The sequence below is a fragment of the Nansenia antarctica genome (assembly GCF_963989245.1).
Source record: "Nansenia antarctica genome assembly, chromosome: 7".
Taxonomy (NCBI): Eukaryota; Metazoa; Chordata; class Actinopteri; order Argentiniformes; family Microstomatidae; genus Nansenia; species Nansenia antarctica.
In genome coordinates, this window is record NC_137677.1 from 17,397,260 (window position 1) to 17,412,808 (window position 15,549).

Sequence of the window (15,549 nt, forward strand, 5' to 3'; positions counted from 1 at the left end):
ACTGACTACATGAAGACAATGAAGGTAAATCCCGACAGAAAGGCAAAAACATATATATTCACCCAGTGAAATTCTGCGCAACAAACATGTGATAACAATAATGGAAACTGTGCACTGCCCAACTGAGGCATCGAAAGCGGCATCATTTTAGCCATAATGTGTCTCCCGTTGACCTGTTACTGTTCATAACATGGAAGTATTGTTTAATCATTACAGATCCAATTAAATATAATTCCTGATTAAACTGCAACATTTGAGGGGTTCTTTTTGCAAAAACAGATATCTCTGTTTGTATTATTATCCTAAATCATGTTTTTTGTGTGCACTCCAGGGAACTCTTCATAATACGTGAGAGGCAATTTTTCTATTTATTTTACACAATGGTATCAATTTCAAAGCATTTCTTGAGTTTCATATTTCTCTCATCGGATTTGCAGTTGCTAATTTCAGTTTATGTCCGTACACATGGGTCAGAGTGTCCTTGGAGGACCGCACAAGTTTGTTAAAAAGTGTAAAAAAAGTCTTACGTTTGCTTAAAAGTGACGTACACCTTATTTTGTGCTACAGTAGCTGTGGTGTAGTACTGACAACTTGTTTATCCTTACTAACAGAGATACTGTATCAGTTTTGTGTTAGTTAAGACCACCACTGACCACAAGCAGGGCATTTTGGTAACCCTTTATAATAAAGTTACATTAATAAGAAATGTATAAACCATTAATAAATAATTAACTCAATTAATAATGATTAAAAACGTTTTTAAATGCTTCATAAACTATTAGTACCATCCATGAATACTTTCAAATGATGTACAGATGATGCTTTAAGCATTTTAGAATGATTTTGTAACTTCTTATGAATAATGTGTAAAACATTAACAAATGGAAACAGGTTCTGGTCTATCAAGACCAAAACCTTGTGCCACCTGAACAGTTTCTTCAGTTCCCTCACAAACAAGCCCCATGCCTCTCATTGAGTCTAGGACTTCCATTTCACTTATGTTTATTGTACTGTAATGCACAGACCTCACCAAATCAATGTCCTGTATGTGCAAATATACTTGGCAAAAAAAAGAATTCTGATTCTGATCTGATTCTAATTCTGAATGTTCATGGATGTTCAAACTATTTGTTGTCCTCATTAATCATTTATTCATCATTTGCTTGCAATAGCTAATCTTTAAACTATTTAGCATTTATAAACAATTAAGTGTTTAAGTGTGTATACGCCATTTGTAGACCTTTGGTGCGAATAGTCTATTAAAATATTGAGACTCAACTGTCAGATAAGATAAGGGACATTTTCAACTCTGATTATATTGTCTATTGTTGTAGATTTGTAGATTTTGTCATTTTTTATCATGTTATCATATCACCAAATATGCCCATAGACATATAACATTCAAACTATATTGCAAATACTATATAAACGATATACTTATTTTACACACACGCACATTTAACCATATTAAATCATCTTTGAGATGACTGGAAGTATTGACCACTCTACCAGTTCGAGTCCTGCAGGTGGCGCCAAAATGAATGACTCCTGCTGCCCTGGGACCTAAAATACGACTCTTTTAATGAAAACAAACAAACGGTTACATGCACTTTTATTTTAATATTTTCACTGTACTTTTTTATTTTTTCGTTGGGTAAGCACTGCTTAAGCTTATATGGACGACACGTCCTTGGACTGGTGGATTGATGATTCACTTGCTTAGTCAAATGTATTGATTGTAAGTCGCTTTGGAATAAGGTGTCTGCTAAATGCCAAAAAATGTAAAAAAAATAAATAAAAAAAAGTGACATGTAAATGGAGCTTGCACATCCGCTGCACATAGATCCGAGCCGATTTCGTGTAGAGATTGTGGCCAGATGCTGCCATGAAAGGAAGCATTTCTGATATTGCCTCAAGGTGCAGTGCCCAATTGCCAGTACGTTCAGCTCTCAGAAACTTGCGAAGTATGTCCACCATATCCATGTACTGCAACCAGAGGGCAGCTGTCCTGCTACAGGATTTTAAGTATTCACTTTTGCTTTTGAGTTGTTCCTTTATTCTGAGTATCACATCAGCATTGCAAGCCTTCTCTGCAGACACTGATCCCTCCATCAACTGTGCATAGAGGACAGCAACTTCATCCAGATCAGATGCATGCAGGTATCTTTGACCCTCTTATGGAAGCTTGGGCTAATAATACAAAAAATACTTAAAAAGTGTAAAAGGTCAATCTTTTTTTTTTTAATGGGTTAGGGTTAGATGGTCTGATATATATATTTTTAGGAATACCTGGAATATGAAATGATAAAAACCTTTCATTACGAATATATTGCAAGAAAACGAACCCACTGGTTTCTCTTGACCCACTTACCTGTATGCATCTATGGGTTAAGAATTTCCTTTTACACACATATAGTACTGCATCCAACTCCATGTCTCATGTCAAACAGTTTCTGGGTGATTGTGGACAGTATTGAACACTTAGTGTGGACATCAGACAAGAAGACATGCATAAAAACATTATTTAACATGGGCGTCAAGGGGAAATTGTGGCATCACCAGTTTCAGAATTGTTCAATACTTTCCACCACTTGGATTTCTTAAGACTTTTTATATGTTATGAAGGACATATCCATGAGACTAGGACAATTGAAAGAGTTTCTGTTGCAATTTGTCTGAGGTCATATTGTATAATGCCTGTACTATCAACCCACTTCTGTTCTCTCTCCATCTGTCCTCTTTTCACTCTGTGTCTTGTCTTGCTGTCTGTGTTTTGTCTGTTTCTGACTGTGACATGGCTGTTACTGTCTTCATTGTCTGCGTGTTTGTACTGTCCGTGTCTCTCTCCATGATCTACTCTTCTGTTTGCATGGCTCCCTGTGTGCGTAAAATGACACCAGGACACCGCCCCGCTACAGGTTAACTCTGGCACATCTGAGCTCTAATCCAAGAGATCAGAGATCAGAAAGACTTCACACACAAACACAGGAGGCTAATTCCCCATGTCAGACACATATATCCGATGAGTTTCCGTGGAAAGCTCTTGGAATACCTCTCAGGCTCACTATTATATTTCACCTGTGTACACACACCGACTCCAAAAGAGCTTGTCATATAGCCAAGTTAGGTGTCTTTAGTGCGATAGGTGTATTTGGGGCAAACAATAAGTCAATAGGAGAGAATCTCAATTTAAATAATTTTATTGTGTCTTCTGTGTATTGTGTGACTGTCTGTGTGTGTGACTGTGTGTGTGTGTGTGTTTGGCCATGAGAGTGAAATCCAACCCCTCACACACTTCTCAGTGTCTGGGCCTTTGGGATGCAGAATGGCGTGGCGTGGGCGCTGGCCGTCCTCTGTATGCACTCGCTGGTGGTGAGGGCCTGCCTCGCCCTGCGCTGGCTGGTGGTGAGGGCCTTGCTCTCTCCCTGCCATTGTCCAGAGCCACTAACAGCGGCTTGGTGGCCAAGATGCGGCCGTTCATGCCAGCCATGGCCTTGGTGGCCGCCTCAGGGGAGGAGAAGCACACAAAGCCATAGCCCTGGCTGCGTCCACCCTCCGTCGCCACCTTTGCACTGGTGATTGTTCCGAAGGGGGCGAACACCTTGCGCAGGGCCTCGTCATCCATGCTGTCGTCCAGGTTCTTCACATACAGATTTACACCCTGGTAGAGAGAGACCCTGTTTAGTGAGATGATTTTTCAACCACTGAAATACATAGACAATAATTACAAAGTACATCAACTTCTATGTTAGTATTAATAAATTCACAAACCTTGTATGTGGTCGTACGGTCCAGCTTCTCGCTGTCAAACTGGCGCTTCAGCTCAGTCTGGCGCTTTCCTCTCTTCTGGGCGCGGCCCACATAGACCCGCCTCCCATTGACTGTTTTACCATTCATGTCGTCAACGGCCTTCTGGGCGTCCTCGTGCCTTTGAAAGTTGACAAAGCCGAAACCTTTGGACTTCCCGCTGTCATCAGTCATGACCTGGACTCTCAGGGTCGGGCCATATTTCTCGAACCTCTTCGCCAGCCTGCGGTTGTCCATGTCTTCTCCAAAGTTCTTGATGTAGACATTAGTGAACTTTCCGACAAAAACTTCCTTGTCATTGAGCAGCGTGTCGTTCATGAGGTGGGGGGCAGCACAGGTCTGGGCCTTGGGGATGCAGAAGGGCAGAGCTGCAGGCTGGTTGGGGTTGATGACTGGGTTGGGCACGGCGTCAATGCTGGCCGTCCTCTGCATGCACTGGCTGGAGGTGAGGGCCTGGCTGGGGGTGAGGGCCTGGCTGGGGGTGAGGGCCTGGCTGGTGGTGAGGGCCTGGCTGGTGGTGAGGGCCTGGCTGGAAGTGAGGGCCTGGCTGGAGGTGAGGGCCTGGCTGGGGGTGAGGGCCTGGCTGGTGGTGAGGACCTTGCTGGGGGTGAGGGCCTGGCTGGGGGTGAGGGCCTGGCTGGGGGGCTGGCTGGGGGTGAGGGCCTGGCTGGTGGTGAGGGCCTGGCTCTCCCTGCGCTTGCTGGTGATGAGGACCTTGCTGGTGGTGAGGGCCTGACTGGTGGTGAGGGCCTGGCTGGGGGTGAGGGCCTGGCTGGGGGTGAGGGCCTGGCTGGGGGTGAGGACCATAATGGGGGTGAGGACCTTGCTGGTGGTGAGGACCTTGCTGGTGGTGAGGGCCTGGCTGGTGGTCAGGGCCTTGCTGGTGGTGAGGACCTTGCTGGGGGTGAGGGCCTGGCTGGTGGTCAGGGCCTTGCTGGTGGTGAGGACCTTGCTGGGGGTGAGGGCTGGGGGTGAGGACCTTGCTGGTGGTGAGGACCTTGCTGGTGGTTAGGGCCTTGCTGGTGGTGAGGACCTTGCTGGGGGTGAGGACCTTGCTGGTGGTGAGGGCCTGGCTGGTGGTTAGGACCTTGCTGGGGTGAGGACCTTGCTGGGGGTGAGGACCTTGCTGGTGGTGAGGACCTTGCTGGTGGTTAGGGCCTTGCTGGTGGTGAGGACCTTGCTGGGGGTGAGGACCTTGCTGGGGGTGAGGACCTTGCTGGGGGTGAGGGCCTTTGCTGGGGTTGAGGGCCTGGCTGGGGGTGAGGGCCTGACTGGGGGTGAGGGCCTGGCTGGGGGTGAGGACCTTGCTGGTGACGAGGACCTTGCTGGGGGTGAGGGCCTTGCTGGTGGTCAGGGCCTTGCTGGGGGTGAGGGCCTTGCTGGTGGTGAGGACCTGGCTGGGGATGAGGGCCTGGCTGGGGGTGAGGGCCTGGCTGGTGGTGAGGGCCTGGCTGGGGGTGAGGGCCTGGCTCTCCCTGCGCTTGCTGGTGGTGAGGACCTTGCTGGGGGTGAGGACCTTGCTGGTGGTGAGGGCCTGGCTGGGGGTGAGGACCTTGCTGGTGACGAGGACCTTGCTGGGGGTGAGGGCCTTGCTGGTGGTCAGGGCCATGCTGGGGGTGAGGGCCTTGCTGGTGGTGAGGACCTTGCTGGGGGTGAGGACCTTGCTGGTGGTGAGGGCCTTGCTGGTGGTCAGGGCCTTGCTGGGGGTGAGGACCTTGCTGGGGGTGAGGGCCTTGCTGGGGGTGAGGGCCTGGCTGGGGGTGAGGGCCTTGCTGGGGGTGAGGGCCTGGCTCTCCCTGCGCTTGCTGTTGGTAAGGACCTTGCTGGGGGTGAGGGCCTTGCTGGTGGTGAGGGCCTTGCTGGAGGTGAGGGCCATGCTGGCTGTCAGGGCCTTGCTGGGGGTGAGGACCTTGCTGGGGGTTAGGACCTTGCTGGGGGTGAGGGCCTGGCTGGGGGTGAGGGCTTGGCTGGTGGTGAGGGCCTGGCTGGGGGTGAGGACCTTGCTGGTGGTGAGGGCCTTGCTGGTGGTGAGGACCGTGCCGGGGGTGAGGACCTTGCTGGTGGTGAGGGCCTTGCTGGTGGTGAGGACCGTGCTGGGGGTGAGGACCTTGCTGGTAAGGAGGACCTTGCTGGGGGTGAGGACCTTGCTGGTGGTGAGGACCTTGCTGGGGGTGAGGACCTTGCTGGGGGTGAGGACCTTGCTGGTGGTGAGGACCGTGCTGGGGGTGAGGACCTTGCTGGTAAGGAGGACCTTGCTGGGGGTGAGGACCTTGCTGGTGGTGAGGACCTTGCTGGGGGTGAGGACCTTGCTGGGGGTGAGGGCCTTGCTGGTAAGGAGGACCTTGCTGGGGGTGAGGACCTTGCTGGTGGTGAGGACCTTGCTGGGGGTGAGGACCTTGCTGGGGGTGAGGGCCTGGCTGGGGTTGAGGGCCTGGCAGGGGGTGAGGGCCTGGCTGGGGGTGAGGACCTTGCTGGTGACGAGGACCTTGCTGGGGGTGAGGGCCTTGCTGGTGGTCAGGGCCATGCTGGGGTGAGGGCCTTGCTGGTGGTGAGGACCTTGCTGGGGGTGAGGACCTTGCTGGTGGTGAGGGCCTTGCTGGTGGTCAGGGCCTTGCTGGGGGTGAGGACCTTGCTGGGGGTGAGGACCTTGCTGGGGGTGAGGGCCTGGCTGGGGGTGAGGGCCTTGCTGGGGGTGAGGGCCTGGCTCTCCCTGCGCTTGCTGTTGGTAAGGACCTTGCTGGTGGTGAGGACCTTGCTGGTGGTGAGGACCTTGCTGGTGGTGAGGGCCTTGCTGGTGGTGAGGACCTTGCTGGTGGTGAGGACCTTGCTGGGGGTGAGGACCTTAATGGGGGTGAGGACCTTGCTGGTGGTGAGGACCTTGCTGGTGGTGAGGACCTAGCTGGTGGTCAGGGCCTTGCTGGTGGTCAGGGCCTTGCTGGTGGTGAGGACCTTGCTGGGGGTGAGGGCCTTGCTGGTGGTGAGGACCTTGCTGGTGGTGAGGGCCTTGCTGGGGGTGAGGACCTTGCTGGTGGTGAGGGCCTTGCTGGTGGTCAGGGCCTTGCTGGGGGTGAGGACCTTGCTGGGGGTGAGGACCTTGCTGGGGGTGAGGGCCTGGCTGGGGGTGAGGGCCTTGCTGGGGATGAGGGCCTGGCTCTCCCTGCGCTTGCTGTTGGTAAGGACCTTGCTGGGGGTGAGGACCTTGCTGGTGGTGAGGACCTTGCTGGTGGTGAGGACCTTGCTGGTGGTGAGGGCCTTGCTGGTGGTGAGGGCCTTGCTGGAGGTGAGGGCCATGCTGGCTGTCAGGGCCTTGCTGGGGGTGAGGACCTTGCTGGGGGTTAGGACCTTGCTGGGGGTGAGGGCCTGGCTGGGGGTGAGGGCTTGGCTGGTGGTGAGGGCCTGGCTGGGGGTGAGGACCTTGCTGGTAAGGAGGACCTTGCTGGGGGTGAGGACCTTGCTGGTGGTGAGGACCTTGCTGGGGGTGAGGACCTTGCTGGGGGTGAGGGCCTTGCTGGTGGTGAGGACCGTGCTGGGGGTGAGGACCTTGCTGGTAAGGAGGACCTTGCTGGGGGTGAGGACCTTGCTGGTGGTGAGGACCTTGCTGGGGGTGAGGACCTTGCTGGGGGTGAGGGCCTGGCTGGGGTTGAGGGCCTGGCAGGGGGTGAGGGCCTGACTGGGGGTGAGGGCCTGGCTGGGGGTGAGGACCTTGCTGGTGACGAGGACCTTGCTGGGGGTGAGGGCCTTGCTGGTGGTCAGGGCCATGCTGGGGGTGAGGGCCTTGCTGGTGGTGAGGACCTTGCTGGGGGTGAGGACCTTGCTGGTGGTGAGGGCCTTGCTGGTGGTCAGGGCCTTGCTGGGGGTGAGGACCTTGCTGGGGGTGAGGACCTTGCTGGGGGTGAGGGCCTGGCTGGGGGTGAGGGCCTTGCTGGGGGTGAGGGCCTGGCTCTCCCTGCGCTTGCTGTTGGTAAGGACCTTGCTGGTGGTGAGGACCTTGCTGGGGGTGAGGGCCTTGCTGGGGGTGAGGACCTTGCTGGGGGTGAGGACCTTGCTGCGGGTGAGGACCTTGCTGGGGGTGAGGGCCTTGCTGGGGGTGAGGACCTTGCTGGGGGTGAGGACCTTGCTGGGGGTGAGGGCCTGGCTGGTGGTGAGGACCTTGCTGGGGTTGAGGGCCTGGCTGGGGGTGAGGGCCTGGCTGGGGGAGAGGGCCTGGCTGGGGGTGAGGGCCTGGCTGGGGGTGAGGGCCTGGCTGGGGGTGAGGGCCTGACTCTCCCAGCGCTTGCTGGGGGTGAGGACCTTGCTGGTGGTGAAGCGTCCGACAAACACTTCCTTGTCATTGAGCAGCGTGCCGTTCAGCCTGTCGATGGCTATCCCAGCAGCCTCTTGGCTCTTAAAGTCCACAAAGCCATAGCCCTTGGAGCCGTTCTCATCACAAATCACCTTCAAATCAAATTAAAAAACGAACTTGATTTCTATAGAACATTTCATACACCAATGATTTGATTTGATTTGAGTTTATTTGATTTTCATTTGTCCCAAACACAATGAACATATAAAAACATAAACATTTAAAAATTAAAACAAGTTTTATCCAACACAAATTCACCTCGTGCAATTTACACTAGCGCGTTCGGGAGGGGACAGGAAGAAGTGAAAACGTATCTAGTCCTGCCCCTTCCTTACAATATACACATTTTCAAAAATAGAGTCTCTTTCTATAACTAAATATGTAGTATTTTTACCTTCTTAAAGGATGGTTTGGACTGGTGATTGAAAGAAAGGTTCTTTATATACAATATTTGCATTTCTTTAAAACAAACTGTCAACTTATATGACATCCTGCATACAAGGCATTCTAGAACCTTAACGATAAATAATAACACATAACTGTCAATCAATTATGCAACACATCAATCAATCTCTTTTAACAGTCAATCAATCATGTAACATATTCAATCTCCTTCAACTGTCAATAAATCATGCAACATAGGTAGAGTATCTTCACCCATTAGCCATCAGTTACAATTCTAAGAATTGACTTTTGACATGAAAATGTTAGTATACGTTGCTACTTGCCCTCTACACCCTGACAAAATGTAAAAAATGGCACCTGGGATTATGGACAGGGCCATAGATGTCAAGCCACTCCTACTAACCCCCCCCTTTAAAAAAAAAATCTATATTTAATATTCAATTCATATTTCAGTCGCTCTCATCCTCTTTCTAGAGATAATGTTCACTGAATTCTTTTTCTCATCTCTCACCGTCTGCTGTCCGGAGTGTGTTCTTTGGACACTTCCTGGAGCTCTGAGACAGCTGAAAGAAACATGTGATCGATCAGGCTCATGATCAAGCCCACTGTAGTAGACAATTGACTATGTTCCCCAAGCACACTCCATGTAAACGGACTACAGAAACCTTAAGCTCCTAGCCACTTTACTACTGAACTATCTATTATCACTAGTTGCACCACTAGTGTATTCTGTCTTATCTGTACTATTGTCACCTTTATCTGGTATTATGCCCATTTTTTTTCTCCATGTATGTCCTGTACTACTGTTACTTTCTTGAATTATGTCTATTGCCTTATGTCTTGTGCTGCAACACAATGTCAGGAACCGAAGCCTAAGAATGTTACTCTCTTACACTTGTGTAATGTGATGTAACAATAAACTTGAAACTTGAGATAGATCCCCTGGTGTCTGACCTGAGGTTTCAGAGGGGGCTCGTCCTGACTCCCTCAGCTCTCGTGTGACCTGTGTACAGAGGACACTCATCGACACATGCACTGTAGACATGTTGTGTCGTGACAGAGAATGTACTCTCAATAATCTGGATGAATCATGGGTCGACGTGTATATCAACAAACAAACCAACGTGGGGAACGGTGGTGGAATAACGTTGTAGCTCGATGCACTCTTGCAATACTGTTGTTGAAGTGTGCATTGTCGGTGCTGTGTTGGTGTGTTATTGTAAGTGTACAGCTAAACTAGCTAGCTACATTGACATTGGGAATGCAGTTGAAGAAGTGATTCTGCATGCATGCAGGGTCATCATCAAAATGTCAACTATGGCAATGCATTTGAACATGCAAATAGATATGGATATAGACAGGAACTACATATCAGCAGCAATACTTTTGGAAAATATGATTTGAGCCTAGCTGAACACATCCCATATGCCAACAAAAACAAACAATACAGTATAATAACTCCTTATTTTGTTGTCTGCGTATTTTGTAGTTTTTGTCTGAGAAATAGTCCTAATTTGGCTGCAATCTCATATCGTGAATCGTATTGAATCGTGAGTTGAGTGCATTGTTACATCCCTACTAACTAATGTTCATTGATGGTCGTAATGAAAACAAATGCGGTCATAGTCAACAGAAATAAAGAATTTACCCCTCTCAGGCCAGAGCCCCTCCTCTCTCTGTCCTTCTCCACCCCCATGTCTACGTCGACCTCAGAGTCTCCCCCCTTCTCTCCCCCCTCCCTGCTGCTCTTCTTCCTGAGGACAGCACACTGTTGCCATAGTGACAGGAGGTCAGGGTGGAGGTGAGCTGTGTTAGGGAAGAGGGTAAGGAGGGGTGGGGGTGGGGGCAAAGAGAAGATAAGCAAACTTGTCTTGTATTAATCGTAGTCATCTACTTATGTGATCGCTCTCTCTAAAAACGCCACAAGGGTTGTCTATCTATCCATCTATCCATCCATCCACCCATCCGTCCAATCGTCCCTTCCTGGGTCCATCTATCCATCATGGACTGAACTGCATACTTCCTCCCTAGACCGCAATGTCCACCAACTCACAATATATCATCACTATCATCTGCGGTGGCATATATACGCTGGGAGAGATCCATTATGTCTACCTCTGGGTACGCTGAAACGTCAGACCTTGTCATCCAAGTTTCTCTCAGTAGAGGTATGAGATACTCACGGCAGGCGGGGGCGCTGAAGAGCTCTCCGGGGGCGGCCGTGGACCGGGAGGCGGGGTCTATCAGCACCTTGGACTGGGAGAGAGAGACAGCAACACTAGGCAAAGAGGTCAACTACACTTCCTCAAGCACGGATCACCAATAGGCGGCCCGCAGGCCAGATCCGGCCACTCTATAATGTGCAGCTTTATCACACAGCACCATGCCACAGATGTCGCAAGTTTTGAGGGAGCGTGCAATTGGCATGCTGACTCCAGGAATGTCCACCAGAGTTGTTGCCGGTGAATTGAAAATTAATTTCTCTACCATAAACCATCTCCAAAGTCGTTTCCAATTCCAATTCTCGGACACACCTTTGGAGACGGCTTATGGTAGAGAAATGAACATTCAATTCACGGGCAACAGCTCTGGTGGACATTGCTGCCAATTGCACGCTCCCTCAAAACCTGCGACATCTGTGGCATTGTGCTATGTGATAAAACTGCACATTTTAGAGTGGCCTTTTATTGTGACCAGCCTACTGAACAGTACTCTACTTATGTAGAGGCAGAGAGAAGGAGAGAGGATGTAGAGGCAGAGAGAAGGAGGGAGAGAAAAAATATACATCTACAAACAAAGCTGTGTGTATGCATGGTTGATGAATGAGGCCTATTGAGACACTACAGCGAGTCTGTGACGGTAATAGTATAAGCGTGGAACTGGCGACCGTGAAAAGAAATAAACAACCGTCAAACACTTTATTACATAAATTTCCGCTTATCTATCAAACTGTCTCCACCCCCTCTAGAACACTATCTCCCTTCTAGCCCTTCCAATCCTCTCCAACCTGACATTTTTTGTTAATTTGTAATAATAATAAAAAATACAATTACTAATAATAAAGTGTTATAAAGTGTTATTTAACAGTTATTGGAATGTTTGTGTCCAGGTAGAAGACTGGAAATCTGGAAATTAATAAATTCTTTATTCACGATGTGTCCTATTCTCCAAAAAATAAAATAAAAATAAAAGTGCTTCCTCTTTTCTTTCACTGTGCTCACCGCATAACTCACTGGGAACTTCAGAGTGTATATCTGGTACATCATTGTTGTGACGGTAAGACTGTGGGTATATATGAATGGCTGAAACGAGGGCTACGACTATTACCAAGTCTATCGCTGGGTTTATCCGCAAAGACCTTTGCCCGTACAGTGTAGTCGAAAACGAAGGTTTCCGACGAATGCGCCATAACACTGGCACCAATATATGAAATACTGTGTCAAAAATATTTAACTGAAACGGCTATTCGAGTGTTGTATGTAGTTCTTCCTTTAAACATTTTAACTCCTGCTTTCTGGGCAGTTAAGCCTTCTGGCACTTTATTTTGTATGAATGATGGCAGACACACATGGACAAGTTGCAGAAGAGTAACCTTAGATAGTCTATTAGGCTAGGCTGATGACTGTAACTGAATGTAACTGTCTCCATTTCTCACACACACACACACACACACACAGACACACAAGCACAAACACACACACACACAAACAAACACACATACACACACCTCTCCACAAGAGCCCTCCGGCGCTCTCTCCGGCGCTCTGTCCGGTGTTCTCTCTGGCCCTCTCTCTGGCGATCTCTCTGGCGCTCTCACTGGCGCTCTCTCTGGCGCTCTCTCTGGCGCTCTCTCCGGTGTTCTCTCTGTCCCCTTCTCTGACTCTTCCTCTCTCTCTGAGGAGTACGGGGCCTCTAGTGGCATCTCCACGGGCTGGCCCGTTTCCTTGTCCAGCAGCCACACACTGTCCCCCACCACCACCGTGTCCTTCAGCCTGGACATGCACACACACACACACACACACACACACACACACACACACACACACACACACACACACACACACACACACACACACACACACACAATGGTGGGTACTATCTTAATAACCATCTAGCTTCCTCATTTATTGTAATCAGAAAACACACACAACAAAAATGAAGACTGTTCAAGTCCTAGCTGGACTCTAACAGTGACCACAGCCCTTGTGGCAGTAAGATCCGCCTGTGAAAGGGTCCCAGGGGACTTACTGGTCAATAGATGTCATGGCTCCCTCCTGGTCCCTTGTTCTCTCCCTCTCTCCCTCTCTCTCCCTTTCCCTCTCCTCAATCTCTGCGTCTGTCACACACACATACACACACACACACACACACCTTTTCACTCCTTTCACGCTAACAAATGTCCATATCGATCGCCTGTCATTACTTAGAGAATCCTACTATCCTCTCTCATCTCTCTTACCCCCGTAGAATTGGTCTTGCTGCTCCAGAAGCAAGTTGATCTCTCTGCCTGTGGCTTCAGGTAGCTCCGCTCCCTCAAACTGATGGAGAGAGAGAGGGAGAGAGAGATAAGTAACCATAAAAAACCCAGCTCAACACTCTTGTCTTGAGCCATTCAGTGGGGAACAGTATTCTTACGTCAACATCAACGAAATACAACATCAACATATAAAACACAATTTTGGATAAAAACAGTGCTAATAACTTAGTGAATCTTAATTTATTATTCAGCACAGTCTATGGCGGTGGTGGGTAAGGCTAAAACGTTCATCCTACGTTATTTGGCGTTCAGGAGACCTGTAAAGAATGGGATGGGTAATGTTTTGTATCTTGCTGTTCTTGTTTTGGGGATCTCGAGTTGGGTAGTTTCTGATTTGGCGATTTGATATTTCGGCTCTGGTAGGTGGCAGCCAGGTTCTGAAGGGGGAATTCAGAAGACACAAGGCAAAGTCCTTGCACAGTGTATTTCTTCTGTCTTAAGTATGTTGCATCAGGTAAGGGACTACTGTTGTTATCAGGCCAAGAACCCACTGGTCTGATCCCATAACGTTAATGGGAGACTGTGGTATCAGTCAATTATTCAGTGCAGGAGTGCCCGTGTGTTTGGCTTGGTAGGCCAAAATGAACCCTAAGTGGTTAACTGTGGGCCAAAAAACCCTGACCATCCATTATCAATACCACCCCCCCCCTTCCAAAAAAGCAATATCCTAAAATGTTGGCTACAACGAATACTTGAAATTGTCCATTTGGGAGTGCAATTATTCATATTATGATTTTATTACTAGTGACTAGTAGTGACCACTACTAGACCACATATGTGACATGTTCTAATGCTTTGATCCTCATATGTAATGATCCGACTTTTCTTTAGAAAAATGTGAATACAATTCCTCGTTGTTGAAAAATAAATGACACATCACTAGTCAACTAACGCAGCTTGTTTTGTGAGCCTGCTAAGTATTGTCATAGTTTAACTAGGTAGCAGTGGGGATTACTCACCGAATCCATTGCGTTGCAGTATTTTGGCTTGACTAGCGAGTTTGTGTTGTGATTCTCAACAATGTTGAAACGTAGTTCCGTGTTTCAAAAGAAAAGTCAGAACATTTTGACTGGTCGCCGATATGAGGACCAGAGCATTAGAACGTGTCACATAATGTTGCTGGTGAAAAGGTCTGTATGTCGGCGATTCTCACGTCACGCAAATGACCTTTAAAAAAAAAAAATATATATATAAATGTGAAGTGTTGAAGAGCCCACTCGATATAATAATAATAATAATAATAACTTGCTTTAATCATTATATAATCATAATTTAATTATTGAGTCATTTAAAGGCAATATTTAAAAGATGGGTTTTTAGTCTTGACTTGAAAATATTTGCTGAGGTTATAACAAACAACAGTTTGTTACTTATGATTTGTGAATTGTATTCACTACATCATCTGCCATGGACTACTAGGTAAGTGATAGATGGCTTGTAAACAAACTTACGTTTTAGGACGTGTGCAAAAGCAAGGACTGTGTGATCATCTAATTATGTGGAGTTATGTGTTTTTAGCATGTTGATGTTCAATCAGCATGTTGTGATGTGATGCTACAAATGCAGTTAGGTGTTCATAGTGATGTTCCTTGCTAGCTACTAGCAACTGTTTTGCGTGTGTTTTGATTCAGAGCGTCTTTCTCCGGTATTTGGTTTGAGGGGTACCAACATTAGAATAGAATAGAATAGAATAGTTTAATGACCACACGACCTAGGTCGGTGGAATTTGTTGTCGGTACAGCTCATAAACAGTGTCAAAAAACATACACACATTGTACATGACATGAACACACATAACCACAAGACAAGACAGAACATATTTACAATTTACAATTTATACAGTGCAGTGAGTCAGGCATTCAAATAAGCATATCTTCTTCAACTGTCAATGTATGACACATCGTTTGAAAGCTTACAATCTGCACTTTCATAATATGGAAAAACAGTTCAAACGAATGAATTTCAAAATGACAATTTTCGATGCTAATCCAAGAACCCTCTCCCAGGCCCACGCCTTCACCTGAGTGGTCACCATGACCGGCTAGGTCTCTTTCAGGGTGATGGCTTCTGGCATGGATTTAAAACCTGAGGTGAGAGGGACATAGAGACAAGAGAAGGAAAAGAAAAAAGGGAGAGTGGAGGAAAAGTACCAACGTTAGAGACGCTGATCTCTTGGTGAAGATTTGTCATCTGATCTCAATAACAGACTATGTTTTAGCCCTGTCCGGAAGCAACGGTGTGCCCTTGAAACTCGTAAAGATCTTTAGAGAATTGTACAAGTGGAAGCAATATACCTATTCCATTCTGTCACATCCACACGTGCTTATATTAGGGGGGGGGCAACTCTAACATGTCTTATTATCTTTCTAGCGGAAACTTCTGGTGAGTATTTTGACCTTATTCCCACTTTCTGTTTCAGTCTGTCTTTTTTTTTGCAACTCGAGAAAGAAGCTTCTTG